Genomic DNA, 17,174 nt, shown 5'->3' with positions numbered 1-17,174 from the left:
GGTCTTGGTCAAACGCAAAGCTGGAGGAGATGAGCAAGAGCGAGTAAGAGGTAGAGAGCTAGATCCAGCTATTGAATGCCCTGTGATATCTGTGTCGCAAATTGGAAGGAAATCAAGCAGTCTTACCGTCAGAGGGAATGTGGATGGCAAAGAACGAGTACTGACTGTAGATACGGGCGCATCTCATTCCTTGATCCGATCTGACTTGGTCAACAGGAGAGTAAAACCGTTACCTGGAGCAAAGTTGCGTACGGTCACTGGCGAGTATAACCAAGTTCAAGGAGAAGTGATATGTGAAGTATTGATTGGGAAGGTCGTGGTTCTACACAAATTTGTTGTGGCGGAGATTGTTGATGAAGTTATATTGGGAGTGGATTTCTTGGTTGACCATGACATCAAGATCGATATGCAGAGAAGGGTGATGTGTTATGAGAACCAAGATGTGCCACTTAACTTTAGTTTGGAAAAAGGGTTCAGCAGTAATCGGGTACTGGTGGAGAAGACTCGACGAAGGCCACGAAATTCAAAGGTAAAGGTTGATGGAACAAATGGGCCAAACAAATCAAAACCGAAGGTACCTGTGAGAGAAACACTGGCATTGAAAAGCCCTAACGGACGTACTGAAACGAAGAAAGAATGCAAGGGTGGTTTCAAGCCAAGGCACACTACTGTTGTGAAGCGTCGGAACGATACTGATTATGCAAAGGAAATCCGTCCAGCGCAAGCTCTGCGAAGTAGTTCTTCATTGGTCAAGCAACAGAGTGCGAGGGAACGATCCAGGATAATGAGTAGTAAGATGAAACACAGGTACGACAAGGAAAATAATTCGAAAGGTTTCCTGGCGGGAGATTTGGTACTGTTATACAACCCTCACCGGCGGAAAGGTGTTCCATCCAAATTTCGGTGCAGTTGGGAAGGCCCGTACAAGGTTGTGAAGAAGATCAGTGATACCATCTACCGCATACAAAGCATTGAGAAACCACGGAGTAGAAGAGTGGTACATTTGGCGATGCTAGCAGCGTTTAGATCGAGAGATTTGTCTGATCGGGACGATCAGACTTAGGTGGAGGGCAGTGTCAATGATATTAGCATCACTAACCTATACCATCACTAAGGCGATGCTAAGGCCATGCCAAGCAGTATTTACGTCAATAATCAAATCATGTATGCGCCTATGTATGCGCGAGAGACTGTAAACTACAAACATTCAAATCAATAATTCAATCATTATGAATCTACATAAACGAATAAATAATTGCGTCTACACATATGTACGTATACGAGCAGCGGAGCGGCAATGCACAGACACATGCATATATCTTATCTGAGTTGTCACAAAAGAGAGCAATAATTTGTGCACGTAGTTGTGGCTGGCGATTTTGTAGCGAAAATAACTAGTAAGTTCTGGAAGTCGAAGAGCCTAGAAGTATGCAGCGTAAACTATAAAAGCGGGGCAGGCGAGTAAGAAGTAATTCAGTTTGAGTTGAGCTATCAATCAGTTTGATTAAGCACGCGATCTGGCGGCCAATAGTAAAGTTTCATTTGAGTTATCAATCAGTTTGGTTATTAAGCCAGCGAGTAGCAAATTATAAGTGTTATTGTGAAGTACTTAATAAAGGCCATTTTTCCATCATTCAATATTGGAGTTATTTATTCAACAGTTTAGTGATTCGAACTTAGCAGAGGATTGCAAATAAGAGGATTTGCGGCAGATTCGTTACAATATGTATGTAAATCTACTCACTAAGATTGAGATTCATGCATACACTAACTGGAGAATGGCCGCAATTTTAATTGGTTGTTGGAGAATCCAAAAAAAAAAAAAATGATTTAAAGCAGCCATTCTCTCTTATGTAATCATTTGAAATTTGCCAAACTATGTATACAGGGAGAGTAGACCAATTGTGTTCATAGGTATAGAAATTGAAAATTGCTGAGGGGGCATTAGCTCTTAAATGGTGAATCGGATTAAGAAACCATGGTAAATAGGGTATATTCACATTTCCGATTTTATCGAATCGATAAAACAAAATAAATATACAACATAATTAGACATCAGTAAACTCCTTTGCATATTTTACAATGCTTGAAATATGAAGAGCTTCCTCTTCATAATCTTCAAAGTTACTAACATCATTGACCCCTGCTGTGGGGTGTATACCAAACGAAATCCCGATACCCATTCTAACACCAAGGGTAGTAAACCAACAAAACAGCATTCCAACTTTTATCGGGATCTTTATATATACGTTGTGTAGGGCAAAGACATTGACTAGCACAACTATCATTAAACACCCACAATGTAAAGATATACCCATCATAAGTGCATAGAGTGCATTGGCTCCAACCCGCACCACCAATGAACAGAAAGTGGGTAGGAGGTAGAGTAGGGTCGTTTCGGTCTGAACTTTGTTCGTCCATCAGAAAAAATAGGAAAGAGCCGAATCTCTGAAATGAACGAAAAAACACAACTCTAGTAGGAAGCTAAGATGTTCACCCTGTCCACGTGTGTAGACGAGTTGCTTTTCTATTTACCTAACCATACCTAAATTCACCATCAAAATGTGCCTCTGACAAGAGTATGAGAGTATGAGATAGATATTCTCCGAAATTTGAAAAAAAAAAACTAGATTCTCGAACCAGGGTTGGGTTCATTGCCTTTCCGGAGCAGAAGGGTATGGAGCAGACCAGCGGCAGTCAGTTGGGAAAGTTGGTATGAAACTTACCCAGCCGGGGCGCTATTTAATTTTTTTTAATTTACGATTTTTGAACACACTTGTACGCCCAGCTTACACAGTTATATTTATTAAATTATCATAGAACGAGTATTGAAGCATTACTAATTGTGGGGTTCAGTAGATGAAATGGAGAAGAAAACCCAGCCCGTACGAAATCCATACAATTTTAGGTACCCCATTAGTGCAACTTACCCTTCATTTGTTATCATCAAGTCCATCTTCGGTCCAACGTTCTTCCTGTACTGTCCCTTTCACCACAGAGATCATGTCCTCGCGCCAGCCGTGAGCGGCCGACCTGTTTCATTCCTTCTCAATGTTTGGTTTTCATTTGACGTATGCGCGTCTTGCCTAAAGAGGCACGCCTGTTATAAATCTTGCACACCATTCAGATACAATATTCATGGAAATTGAGCAGCTGCACCGAAACTTACATTTTTCGAAATACAAATGCAAATTCGAGCACCGCTCGTTTTTATTTACCTTTCAAAATTAAAGCTCCACAACCAATTTCCATTCGTCAGGATTGCCCGAAAACAGGGTTGGTTCCTGGTTTACAGCACCTATAAAACTACGTAACCAAACTGGACTTAACTCTAGCATATCGATATCATCCAACCTTACAGTGGATCATATAAACGTAGTCCTAATGTAGAAATTGTTTTTTGTTCCCGAATCACTTCGTCCGACTACTGCTGTGGACTCACCCGGTTGAAGCGTGAAATGCACGCGCCGGAAAACGAAATCGTACGTTTTCAAAGGTCACCTTGCCACGCGGTGGCGTTTTTTTTTTGACAATATACCAATGTGTAGTGGAATTGTACATTATCGGTCGAGTATTTCCCAACCACGTTGCGTTGCTCCCACGCCATTATTGAGTTCAGTATAACAGTTGGATAAACCATTTATGGATATCGCTGAATAACCAGCGTCTAATATGAAAGAAGTTAATGCACCACCACTGAGCGCATCGTATATGACCAACGTGCCTCCATAATCGATTACAGAAATTATTCTCACCAGAAAACCCAGTCAAACCAAAGAATATTGAACGCGCTTGGACTTCTTTATAGCCAAGATTCAACGCATCTGTAAGCAGTGCGTCATAAGCTTTGCTCTCTTCATGTTCCTTGCAAAATCCTTTCGACAATTTTTACATTGCCTAAATGTTCCTCAGCTGACTTCGATATATCAGTGAATTTGTTCAGTAGGTTACGTGTAATGTTGCGTACATAGCGACCGCATACTATGGCCATACCAGCAATGCATGGTACAATACATGTACTAACAAGCGCCAAGCTCTGTGAGGTGTACATTATCATTGAAGTGCCAGCACTAATCAATACTGTTGAGCGCAGATAAATTTTGACTGAGCGAATTCCCGACCATATATGTATCATTCACTAAACGATTAAGTAGCTCACCAGTACCCTTTGTATCAAACCAGCCTGTTTCCTGTAAGAGCATGCGACGATAAACTTTTGAGCGTAAATCCTTTATTATACGTAATGATGCACTATTGGAAAGGTAAACTCTTAGATAGTTCATCAACGTCCCACAATAGAATGAGCCCACAATGCATCTTCAGCATATTGCGGCAATACCAAATTACTCAGTTCGGGAGGTTCGGTCAACTTCTGCCCCAATGCTATTTCTTCTGTAATCCAAAATATCGTTTTATTCAGGTTGACCATGGTTTTGTTCATATTTGTGACGTCTTAAAAAACTACTCATAGCCTACATCCCACCTCTGGCAGTGCAGCAATGTCCTTATCGCACTCAGTCAGTTCAACATCACGGCATTTAGAAGTCAATCGTCCTCTTCGAATTTCAGGCGTAATCTTTGGATCTTTTCCTCATTGAATTCATTAACGCTTCCCTTGTTCTGACGATATACCATGTTTATAACATTGTGAGAAAAAAATTGTAAACACGTAGAGTATCTCTTTAATTGCATTTCATTAATAATCGAACTGCGAAGGAATTACATTTTTTCAAGTTTTTGATATTGCCTCACAACATGCTAAAATTACTTCCCAACTCTACATTTGTAAGCGGTGCGAATGCCAAATGTGGGGAGATTTATTGCCACAGTCCTACTGAATTTACCATTCTTTGCACTCACTGCGAGCTAAAGTCATTCGATTACGAAGATTTCATGCGGCACATTAAAAACGTACATTTTGAAAATGATTTGTTAAAAACTGAAGATGTACTTGTTGAGGTAACCCCGTATCTGACGACGAAAACTAGTGTGAAGGGCGAAGTAAATATTGAGGATGACAGTTTTGAACGGTATTCCTTTGGTATCCCTGACGATTATGATGATTATCCAGAGGAAGAGGAGCAAAGTGGATTACGTATAGTTAAATGGGAAGAGTATACGACCACTCCAGAGCCGCACAATGGTGGATAATAAAATGAATTTGATGAAGATGATGACGAGTATATACCAACTACGTTTAACAAGCAACAGATAAAGGGTTTACAAAAGCTAATATTCAGTTCACGCACATATAAAAGTGAAAATAATTTACGATTGCATTTGGAAAAATTCCACAAACCTGGTAAAACAGATGGTATAATACAAATGCGTAAATGCGACGATTGTACGGATGAGTTTAAAACGTTGCGTAGCTTAGAAGAACATTGTCTCCCTGTTCATGGTGGTATGAAATGCCCGTATTGTGATAAAAGAGATGTACATGTCGCACTAATCAGCAACGTCATATAGAACTACATACGCATGGAAATGAGCGTAAATTTGCCTTCGATTACGAAGATTGTACCAAACGCTTCTTCACGCGTCGGCAATATCAAGCACACAAACGTACCCATACAAGAGGCAAGGATTATATACGCAATCAATGTGGCTATACATGTCGTGCACCCGATATGCTGAAAGTACATTATCGTTCACATACGGGTGAGAGGCCATTCGCCTGTGATGTGTGTGGTAAAAATTTCATATCTAAATCTGCTGTAATAGAGCACAGAGTAGCACATGGCACGGAGCGACCACATGTGTGCCAGGTATGCGGTCGCACTTTTGCGCGAGCTAAATCACTTTATCATCATAAATTTTTGCAACTTTGATGAGAAAAAATTCAAATGTGAAATATGCGGACAATCATATGCACAGCTAGCAGGACTTCCAGGCCATACGAGACGACACCGTGAGGATGGGCCACAAGTAGGGTTAGATACTAGAAAAAGTAAAACAGCTTCAGATGGATCAGATGAAACCTCACAAATAGCCGCAAAATAAATTCGCGTCCGCGGTTTTTGTAGTAAACTAAAAGCCCAAACAACTCTGTAAATACAAAATTGTATAGTTTGCACCCTCGAACTGTTTCAGTTCTAATTGTATTGCAGCGATAAGGCGGTTATATTCAGCTGAATTCTTTTGTAGTTTCTCGCTCTGCTCCAGCTTCTGCAGAATTGCATATTTCCTCAATGTTTATCAAATTTAATTTTTTGTCCAATTCATTACTCATCGTTTTGCGTTGAGACTTTCCCTTGAGTTAAGTCTTGTTATTCATTGAGACCAAAAACTTGAAAAGAAAAAAATCCATTAGTAAATGCATAAATGGGCATCGCAAAGGTGTGACAACTGACAGCGCGGCCGACGCCGCAGTTGGAGCACCCCCTTTTGCGATACCGGTATATGTACATAAAATTAAAAAAAAAATCCGATACAAAACCATCTGGACCTATACAACCAGCCACCTAGAAATAAAAGAGGTGTCCTCGCTCGGGGTGAGCGAGTGAATTTTGGGTTTGATTTTTATTTTTAAAAATTTAATGGGCCGAATGCCTTTGTTTTCTGTTGCAGATGCGGATCTGCATTAGGGTTGTTGGTTGGCCTCGTTTCGGGTGAACGAGAGCTGGGTTTAATCTTTTTTTGAAACTAGGGATATGGAGCAACGGAGGGATTGTTAGGAGGAGCTCTTGGTCCTCTCGCAATCTATCTCCTCCGTGGGAAGAAGGATCAGTTTTACCAAAGGTCGTCTGACTTGACCCTTCTCGGTAAAGAGTTCAACAACGCGAACTCGGTTATCTTCGCCGGGGTGTACGTTAACGACTCTACCTAACCTCCATTCGTTGGGAGATAAGTTGTCCTCTTTGAGGGCAGCGAGATCTCCCACTTGTATATTTTGTTTGGGGAGCTTCCATTTCACACGTTTTTGAAGTTCGGATAAATATTCGGTTTTCCATCGCCGGAAGAAGGTTTGATGGAGGGCCTTGAGCTTCTGCCATCTATTTAGTATGGAGGCAGGGCTTTCGTTCGCATACGGTTCTGGCGGCGCCAGAAAATGGCTGCCCGTTAGGATGTGTCCTGGGGTTAGTGGCTCCAGGTCCCTTGGGTCATTGGACGCCGGGCTGAGAGGCCGTGGATTTAGACATGCGGATCCGGCACAGAAGGGTTTGGAACTCCTCCATGGTATATTTACGGAGAGAAGCGACCTTCTTGAAGTGGCTTTTGAAACTCTTCACTCCCGCTTCCCACAGGCCGCCCATATGTGGAGCACCGGAGGGGATAAAATGCCAAGTTAATGCTTGATGGCTATACTTGGAGACTGTTTTGTCTCGACTTTCTGCCACAAAGGCTTGAAATTCGGATCGTAAGGATCTTGACGCTCCGACAAAATTTGTACCGTTGTCGGAATAGATGTTTTTCGGACATCCTCTTCTCGCGATAAAGCGTGCAAAAGCTGCGAGAAAGCAAGGGTGCTGAGGTCACTAGTGGCTTATAGGTGAATTGCCTTAGTTGTGAAACAGACAAAAAGGCACACGTAGCCTTTGGACAATCGACATCCCCTACCGCGGTAGCTTTTGATGTCGAAAGGCCCGGCAAAGTCTACCCCGGTATTGGTAAACGCGCGGGTAAAGGTCGTACGTTCGCAGGGAAGGGTACCCATAAGTTGGGACTGCGCCTGCTTTCGGTGAATGATGCAGGTTTTGCAATAGTGGATGATGGCTCTGATCATGGTCTTGACATTCGGAATCCAATATTGGGTTCGAATAAGACGGAGCATGACCTGGTTCTCGCCATGAAGGGAGTCATGGTGAGTCATCATGACTGTAAGGCGAGACAGCCTGCAATTGTACGGCAAGATCATCGGATGACGCTCGTTGAATGACATGTCTTTTGAAGCCCCTAGACGCCCCCCCCCCCCCCCCCCCCCTGTTCTAATAATATCATCTTTGTCGGTATATGGGTTGAGTGACAGTATTTCAATATTTCGATCAAGATGTTCCCTATTTTTCAATTTTAAATATTATGTACCGTAAAATTGTTTCTGGCAGACTCCTATTAATGCTTTAGTCGTTGCCTTAATCTCATCGGCTGAGATTATGCACGAACACTGCTTTAGTTTTAGGATGCGTTCTTTTATAGAATCTCCTAACATAAGACAGGACTTTCAAAGCTCGTGGCAAATCTGAAAATCGGTCAAGTATATCTATATGATCTACCCTTGTCGTGGCATATGATTGTGCCCTCTTTTCCTCAACGGACGTGTTGTAATCGGCGTCTTGTGCTGGCCAGTGCGAATTGTCTTCTTGTAGCCAAGAAGGACCCTGCCACCACAACGAATTGTTGACCAAATCTGACGCTAATAGTTCTTTGCTTCCTAAATCCGCTGGGTCAGATTCCGAGTCAACGTGAAGCCAGTCCTTGTTACCGACCATGTCGAGGATCTTGGTGATGCGATGTGCGACGAAGGTTGACCAAGTACAGGGCGGCTTGCGTATCCATGCGAGTACGATGGTTGAATCCGTCAAGAGGTGAACTTTTGCTGGTCCCAAATGAATCTTTAGGAATATTGATTCCATCAGTTCTGCGAGCAGCACGGCTCCGCAAATTTCTAAACGTGGTAGCGAGATGGTTTTCACTGGAGCTACTCTGGTTTTTGCTAAGAGTAAGTGTATGAAAACCTGATCGTCTCTTTTTACGCGCATATATAACGCTGCAGCATATGCTTTCTCGGAAGCGTCACAGAAGCCGTGAATTTCTATTTCGTCTTCCGGGGAAAAATTTACCCACCGCGGTATCCGTACGTTATCTATTTCGCCATAGTGTTGGGTGAAGTTTTTCCACCGTTCTGATGTATTTGGTGAGACAGGTCCGGTGCCTTCTAACCAAATATTCTGCATTAATATTTTTGCCACTATGCCCATTGGGGCGAGCCGCCCTAATGGGTCGAAAAGCTTGGCGATGGCTGACAATATTTCTCGCTTAGTTAAATTTTCCGGATCCTCCAGTGGTCCTGCTCTAAAATAAAAGAGATCGGAGTGCGCATTCCATCTTATGCCCAATGCCTTCACGGTGCTGGTGTCTTCGAACGCCAGAAAGTCTTCGCTTAGTCGATCAGTTTTCGGGATGTCTTTTAGAACTGCCTCCCAGTTTGATGTCCATTTACGAAGTGGAAAACCAGCTGACTGAAGTGCCTGTCGGATTTCATCCCTTGTCCTCCGGCTAACACGTCGTCTACGTACATGCATTCTCGCAGGATGCTCGATGCTGTTCGATGGGAATTTTCAACATCGTCAGCTAGCTGTAAAGGCGTTGTGATGGCCAGGTAAAGAGCGCAGTTAACTCCGGACGTTACCGTCTTTAGTTCGTAGAGGCCTATTGGTTCACTAATGTCGTTTCGGAAAACAATTCTCTGAAATTTGGTATGGTTGCATCCATCCAAATTTGCCTATACATTTTTTCTATATCACTGTTGAAAACATATCGATCTGCTTGTAGTACTGGGCCAGGTAGGAGAATGTCGTTTAGACTGGTGCCATTAGCCGTCGGGCTTGAGGCATTGAAAACGACTCGGACTTTTGCCGTTATACTTTCTGCTTTGACAACGGCGTGGTGTGGCAGAAAGTAATTATTTGTGTCATCTGCGGCGACTATACTGTTGATTTTTTGCATATATCCGAGCGTCTCATATTCCGAGAGTACCCTAATATATTCTTTCCCTAAATCCGGATTTTTTATTAACCGAGATTCGTTTCGAAAATATTGCGAGCATGCGCGCTTAAGAGATCCTCCTAAACTAAACTGTTCTGAGTAACCTTGCTTGAATGGGAGAGATACGATGTACCTCACATCTTCATTTCTTTAGGTTGTTTCTCTGTAAAGTTTTTCGCAATATGCGTCATCCGCATTAATGCTTTTGCCTTTTGGTAAATTTTCTAACTCCCAGAATGCTTTTAGTTGGTTGTCCAACGCAACCTCGTTGTAAAATTACACGATGCTCTTCGTTCGACTCGGTACTTCGATGCGACCGGTTAGTATCCAACCGAAAACTGTCTCTTGGGCCAAAAGTGTATTAATTACATTCTTTTTCAGACCCTCAATATAATTTGGGGATATATGTCTCCGCCAAGTATGAGGTCTACATCTTCGTTGACGTAGAATCTCTTGTCTGCCAAAACCAAATCTGGGAATGCCTGCATAGTCATTGTGTTGATATGGCAGATTTCCAGTAAGCTTGGCTAAAATAAAAACCGGAGTAGTCAAGCTGAAGCATGGATCCACTGGGGAACGTAGCTCGATGGTGGACGCCTCTTTCGCTTGAGCAGATACTGCGTTGGTGATGCCTGAAACTTGGACATGCATTTTTCTTGGGGGCAAATTGATTCTGCGTTTGAGTCTTTCTGTCATGAAAGAGCATTCAGACTGAATCAATTAGTGCCCGCGCGGAGAAGTCGGTACCATTATGATGAATGTGTACGCGAGCAGTTCCTAATAGTACGCCTGTGCTCGAATTAGCATGACAGGATTTTACATTCTGGTTCGCAGAAGAATGTGGTTGCCCCGATTCCTGTCTTTTTTGTGCCTGTACTGAAGTTGTCGGGATATTATCCGCGCCTTTAAATGGATTGCGCCTCGTAGTCTGCTGAACTGTATCTGCATGCAGGAGCGTGTGATGACGAGAGTGGCATTTGGCACAGTTGTACGAACTAGTGCACCTCGTCACTGTGTGTCCTGGGGATAAACAGTTCAGGCATCCCCCACTGGGGTCAAATCACAGAATCGGGGACAATTCCGTAACCTGTGTTCAGATTTGCACATTTTGCAAAAAACCCTTGATGTTGATTTTGAAGTAGGTTTTGATACCTTCGTTTGGAAGGCACCAAGTCTTTTTATGGTGGTTTCGGTTGTATGCGAAGTATTTCATGGCTTTTGTCCCTTTTGGGCGATAGTGTCAGTGAAGCTGGACACTGTCTGACAGTGTCTGAAATCTATTTGATAGAAACTTAGATATGTCCATTTTATGGTCTATGCTCTGTTCCCATAGAGCCAAGGTACTTTCCGGTACTTTGTCGAACACAAATATGTTAGTATTGCATCCCAAATGGATGTGTCGATTTTGTGACACTTGAGGGACGATAGACAATTGTTTATATCGCTATGTAATTTCTTTAACGTGCTCCCACACTCACTCTCTACCTTCTTTAAATTAAAAAGAATTTGTAATTGCGTGTTGACTAATATACGCTTGTTTTCAAATCTTTCGCACAGATTTTTCCAGGCCCTGTGTCTTGTTGTTCAGATGGAATAGTTTTTCCACCCCCTGTAGGTCGGAATTATTTATGTATATGGCCGTAAACAGGTCACGAAAGGTTGGCCATGATAAGTAATCGCCTTTGAAAATCTCCGTGGCGCAAGGAGGGACTTATGCCCGCGAGGTGTGGCTGGTGGTGCTTGCTCAGAGCTATTTTCTACTTTTTGTATGTATGATGACTTTGTGTTGAGGACGGTGTTTTAGTAGATTCTGCGCGATTTTTTTGTTTGGGTTAGACTTGGCAGACTCGTCTGATTTTCCCCAGGAAAGAATAAAACACCCGTGTGGTTTACTCGCCACCCGCACGTAAATAGTATATGTATATAGTGTTGGTGTGGTAATTTATTTCTAAGGGGTTGTTGCTGAGGTAAAAGGAGCAAAGTGCAGAGTGCGAGATATAATAAACATCTCGAACTAGTGAAAATTACAAGTGCCAAAATTTGTGAAACTAAATTATCGTATTCGTGAGTGGATATACGTGCAGAGTCACTGTAGTTGCTTTTGGTGTTTTTAAAAAAGTGGCGTTATGGTACCCTTGTGTATTATCTTGCCGTGGTCGTGGAATACTCCGGATCGACACACGCGGTAGGGGGAAAGTAATTGCACAAAACAAAAAATTGAGGCACTATATCGCACAGACTGGTCACTGATAATTTTCACTTTTCACTATTTAGGGGTTCGGAGCACTCGCGGCACTTTTTTAAATAAATATTAACCTCAAAAATGACCAAACAACAAAAAAAAGTGGCAAGAAATATATAAACTTACGTAGCAACTGGGTGAAGTTTGTAGTTGGTTTGTTTGATGTTTAATGCGGCTTGTACCAGGTTGTGTACCAAGATATTCGCTTGAAAGTTATGTAGTACCACCAGAAAACTGTAGAAATACCACCAAAAATATATCACCAAAAGTATAAAAATGCTAGTATCACGAAGAAATGTATGAGTTGTGTATATCACCAAGACCAATTTTTGTGTAATGTGGACGACGCGTATCACCAAAAGGTTGAAGAATACTACCACGAATTATATACCAAAGTGTTGAGTGTATGTGGATTGCACCAAGAGTGTATGAGAGAAGATTTGTATGAAAATTGTTGATATCACCAAGAAGTGAAGAGTGGCGGCGGACTGGGGCATCCAAAGATATGTCCCATAACGAAAGGCATCCCAATATCCTTCCTTACACTTGCAGGTTATCCAGACTTATAGTTCAATCCTCTCATAAGATCACCCTGCATGGAGGGAACCAGCGGATGCTGCGTCATATCCGCACTCAGTACTGGTTCCCACGCGTTAAAATTATGATAAGGTTTGTTATACCCAACTGTAAGGTCTGTACTATTTACAGGAAGCGGACACAAACGCAACTTATGGGGATCCTTCCGAAAGAGCGCACCGCCTTTACTAGGGCCTTCACTAACACTGGGGTAGATTTCACCGGCCCATTCGATATAAAATCCTACCGAGGGAGGGGATGTCGAATTTCAAAAGGATACGTTTGTCTGTTCGTCTGCTTTTCGACGAAAGCCATCCATCTAGAAGCGACAAACGATCGTAGTATCGGGTCCTTCCTAGTTGCCATCGCCAGATTTGTATCCAGACGAGGCTGTACGAAAAACGTTTACTCCGACAATGATATTAACTTTGTCGGAGCTTCGCGATCTGTACCATCCGAGTTTAAGGCATTTCTGCGTGAAGCAAGGGACGACACATTGAATAAATATAACCAATACCTTTTAAAATGACATTTTATACCGCCAAGCGCTCCTCACATGGGAGATTTGTGGGAAGCGGGGGTAAAAAGTTTTACGACCCATTTAAAAAGATCGCGACAGATCAGAAATACACTATTGAAGAGTTTACGACCCTCTTATGCCGAATTGAGACTTGCCTCAACTGTAGGCCTCTCAGTACCTCATCCGCTGACCCCTCCGACCTGGAGCCGCTTACTCCAGGCCACTTTCTCGTGGGTGGTCATCTTTTAGCTCCACCTCTACTCGATTGTAGTGAAAATCTTGCCTCAATCGTAAACCGATGGCAAAAGATGAAATCCCTTCATCAAACATTTTGCAAGAGATGGAAATCGGAATATCTCACCGAAATCCAAAAACGCTATAAGTTGAAACATCCACAGTCCACTTAAAACCCGGGGACCTAGTTGTCATAAAGGAGGATAACCTACAACCAAACGTGTGGAGAATGGGGAGAATCGTCAACACACATCCAGGTTCCGATAACCGTGTACGTGTTGTTGACGTCAATACAATTAAGGGACAAATTACCAGAACAATCGCGAAACTGGTACTACTTCCGCCCAACGACAAGGAAAATGAACTTTATTGGTCCACATTCCTCTAATAACCCAGCTCCCGTTCTCCCGAACGAAGCCAAAATACCCTAACGCAGATTCACTATCTGCCACAGAATCCGCAATTAGCAAAATTAGTAATCACACTCCCAAAGAAATTTAATCATATCGTCACCAGAATATCCAGCGACTCCAAAAATATTCAAATATAAATAAAGTCGAAAATTAAGACATTGAAAATGTGCCATAATATCCTTTATTGGATTTCTAATAAATAATTTAAAATTGCTCCAAATTTAATTTGGAAATAGTTGGACATAATGTACTGCAATGCATATACACAAAATAGGCTTCCTCAAAGTTGGTGATATTTCGTACGCCAATTCAAAAATTTGCCTAAGATTGTATTTTGTGAATACGTCACTTTAAGTATAGTGAGATCCACTAGAATCACAAGAAGTTTGCTCGGCTGAAAAATTTCTGATGTCAAAATGCATTGAACTTATGCTCATATAGGGAGTTTTTGAAAAAAAAATGTTTTTTGGAAATACATCGCATGTCTTTGAATAAAATTCGGACGTACGGCATTCTTCAAACAAATTCTGAAAGAATAAAAAATCCAACATAACCCTTTTCAATTCACGAAATATTAAGTAAAAAATTAGTTATTTCCTCACGTTCATGACACACAATTTCTTTATTATTCTACATTTAAATTTGTAACAAGTGCGTATCCTTGAAATCAATTATAAAGTCATACATGAATCCATATTTGCAATACGTAAAGTTGCCAAAAAAAGGGGGTTGGCTTCCACCTTCTTGTATTGATAACAGTAGCCTTAATAAATAATTCAGTTGCATGGTTACCCCTTGCGATCGGTAGGCGACATTTTATTACACATATCCTACTTGTACACCTGTACTATGTGCGCGCCTATTAGTAATTATGCAAATTGCAAATTTTGTAAAAAAACATTCTTATCTAAATTTGGTTTGTGCACAGAAGGAACTTCAACGACATTAACAACGAAAAAAATATTGCGTAGGCCTTCATCGTATACACACAACACAGCATGGCAAGGCAGCGACTGGTGCCACCAATGCAAAGGCAAACAACAAACAGTGCCACGTTAGGTGGAAGAAGATGCTCGATAGAAAGTTGTAGTAACTTGAGCGCCTATACACACACCTTAATTGGCAAATCTTTAGTCAGCAACAATTGCATTATACAACTAACCAAGCATACTGTCTCTATAGAATCGTGCCAAGTGATTTTTATCGTTTAATTAATGTTTTCATTGAAACTAAAATGGCGTGTATAGTTGTATTGGCATATTCGGCTACAATTGAAAATGAGGTTCCTGTCTGACTTAAATTAAGGTAATGCCATTACTTTCCTATAATTTCAGGATTAATTCCTTCAGCACCTATACAAGCTTGAAACACGATTATAGTTTCGTCATGCTCCCAAATATCCACCATTGACATTGTGTCATAAACCAATTTTATAGATAAATCTATATGTATCGACTTTGGCAGTTTTTTTTAATACAGACTCACGATACGTGTCACATATATGCAAATATTTTTTTTATACTCAGTTGAGCAGAGCTCAGAGTATATTAATTTTGATTGGATAACGGTTGATTCTACAGGTATAAAGGAATCGAGATAGATATAGACTTCCATATATCAAAATCATCAGTATCGAAAAAAAATTTGATTGAGCCATGTCCGTCCGTCCGTATGACCGTTAACACGATAACTTGAGTAATTTTTGAGGTATATTGATGAAATTTGGTACGTAGGTTCCTGAGCACTCATCCCAGATTGCTATTCAAAATGAAAGATATCAGCCTATAACCACCCCCACTTTTTCGATGTCGAAAATTTCGAAAAACAGAAAAAGTGCGATAATTCATTACCAAAGACGGATAAAGCGATGAAACTTGGTAGGTGAGTTGAACTTATGACGCAGAATATAAAATTAGTAAAATTTAGGACAATGGGCGTGGCACCGCCCACTTTTAAAAGAAGGTAATTTAAAAGTTTTGCAAGCTGTAATTTGGCAGTCGTTGAAGATATCATCATTAAATTTGGCAGAAACGTTACTCCTATTACTATATGCATGCCTAATAAATTAGCAAAATCGGAGAACGACCACGCCCACTTTAAAAGTTTGTTGTTGTTGTTTTAAGTCAAATTGTTGTTGTTTTAAGTCAAGTTGTTTTAAGTAAAATTTTTGCAAAAAATTTAATATCTTTACAGTATATAAGTAAATTATGTCAACATTCGACTCCAGTAATGATATGGTGCAATAAAATACAAAAATAAAAGAAAATTTCAATATAGGCGTGGCTCCGCCCTTTTTCATTTAATTTGTCTAGGATACTTTTAATGCCATAAGTCGAACAAAAATTTACCAATCCTTTCGAAATTTGGTAGGGGCTTAGATTCTAGGACGATAACTGTTTTTTGTGAAAAAGGGCGAAATATACAGTCGACCGTCTGACCCTCCGCTCGGCCGTTAACACGATAACTTGAGCAAAAATAGATATATCTTTACTAAACTCCGTTCACGTACTTATCTGAACTCACTTTGTATTGGTGTAAAAAATGGCCGAAATCTGACTATGACCACGCCCACTTTTTCGATATCGAAAGTTACGAAAAATGAAAGAAATGCCATAATTCTATACCAAATACGAAAAAAGGGATGAAACATGGTAATTGGATTGGTTTATTAACGCAAAATATAACTTTAGAAAAAAACTTTGCAAAATAGGTGTGACACCTACCATATTAAGTAGAAGAAAATGAAAAAGTTCTGCAGGGCGAAATCAAAAGTCCTTGGAATCTTTGCAGGAATATTGTTCGTGGTATTACATATATAAATAAATTAGCGGTACCCGACAGATGATGTTCTGGGTCACCCTGGTCCACATTTTGGTCAATATCTCGAAAACGCCTTTACATATACAACTACCACCACTTCTTTTTAAAGTACTCATTAACACCTTTCATTTGATGCCCATATCGTGCAAACAAATTCTGGAGTAACCCCTGGTCCACCTTTATGGCGATATCTCGAAAAGGTGTCAACCTATAGAACTAAGGCCCATTCCCTTTTAAAATTCTCATTAACACTTTTCATTTGATACCCATATCGTACACACAATTTCTGAAATCACCCCTGGTCCACCTTTATGGCGATATCTCGAAAAGCCGTCCACCTATAGAACTAAGGCCCACTCCCTCTTAAAATACTCTTTAATACCTTCCATATGATACACATGTCATACAAACACATTCCAGGGTTACCCTAGGTTCATTTTCCTACATGGTGATTTTCCCTTATTTTGTCTCCATAGCTCTCAGCTGAGTATGTTATGTTCGGTTACACCCGAACTTAGCCTTCCTTACTTTTTATTATATACCTTTGAAAGATTCCTGTTCTTCAAAATCCTTTAAACATAATTTCGTTCAATACAATTTTTTTATTTGATTGTAAGCCGCAATGCCGAGCTCTTTAAAATTATTTACATCAACTTGTTGCTCA

The 17,174-nt window shown here is 40.9% G+C and overlaps 1 protein-coding gene and 1 pseudogene across 1 annotated transcript in view; both read right to left on the bottom strand.

The window, feature by feature from the left end:
• The window catches only part of LOC137238431 (membrane-associated transporter protein-like), a 1,095,627-nt gene that overhangs the window by 171,958 nt on the left and 906,495 nt on the right, over positions 1 to 17,174 (bottom strand). The gene's annotated exons all lie outside the window — the stretch shown is intronic.
• Positions 3,228 to 4,283, bottom strand: LOC137238695 (ATP-binding cassette sub-family B member 10, mitochondrial pseudogene; annotated as a pseudogene).

This window comes from Eurosta solidaginis, chromosome 1 (assembly GCF_040869045.1).
Source record: "Eurosta solidaginis isolate ZX-2024a chromosome 1, ASM4086904v1, whole genome shotgun sequence".
Taxonomy (NCBI): Eukaryota; Metazoa; Arthropoda; class Insecta; order Diptera; family Tephritidae; genus Eurosta; species Eurosta solidaginis.
Note: the sequence above shows the minus strand (reverse complement) of the source record. Positions and strands in the feature narration are given on the sequence as shown.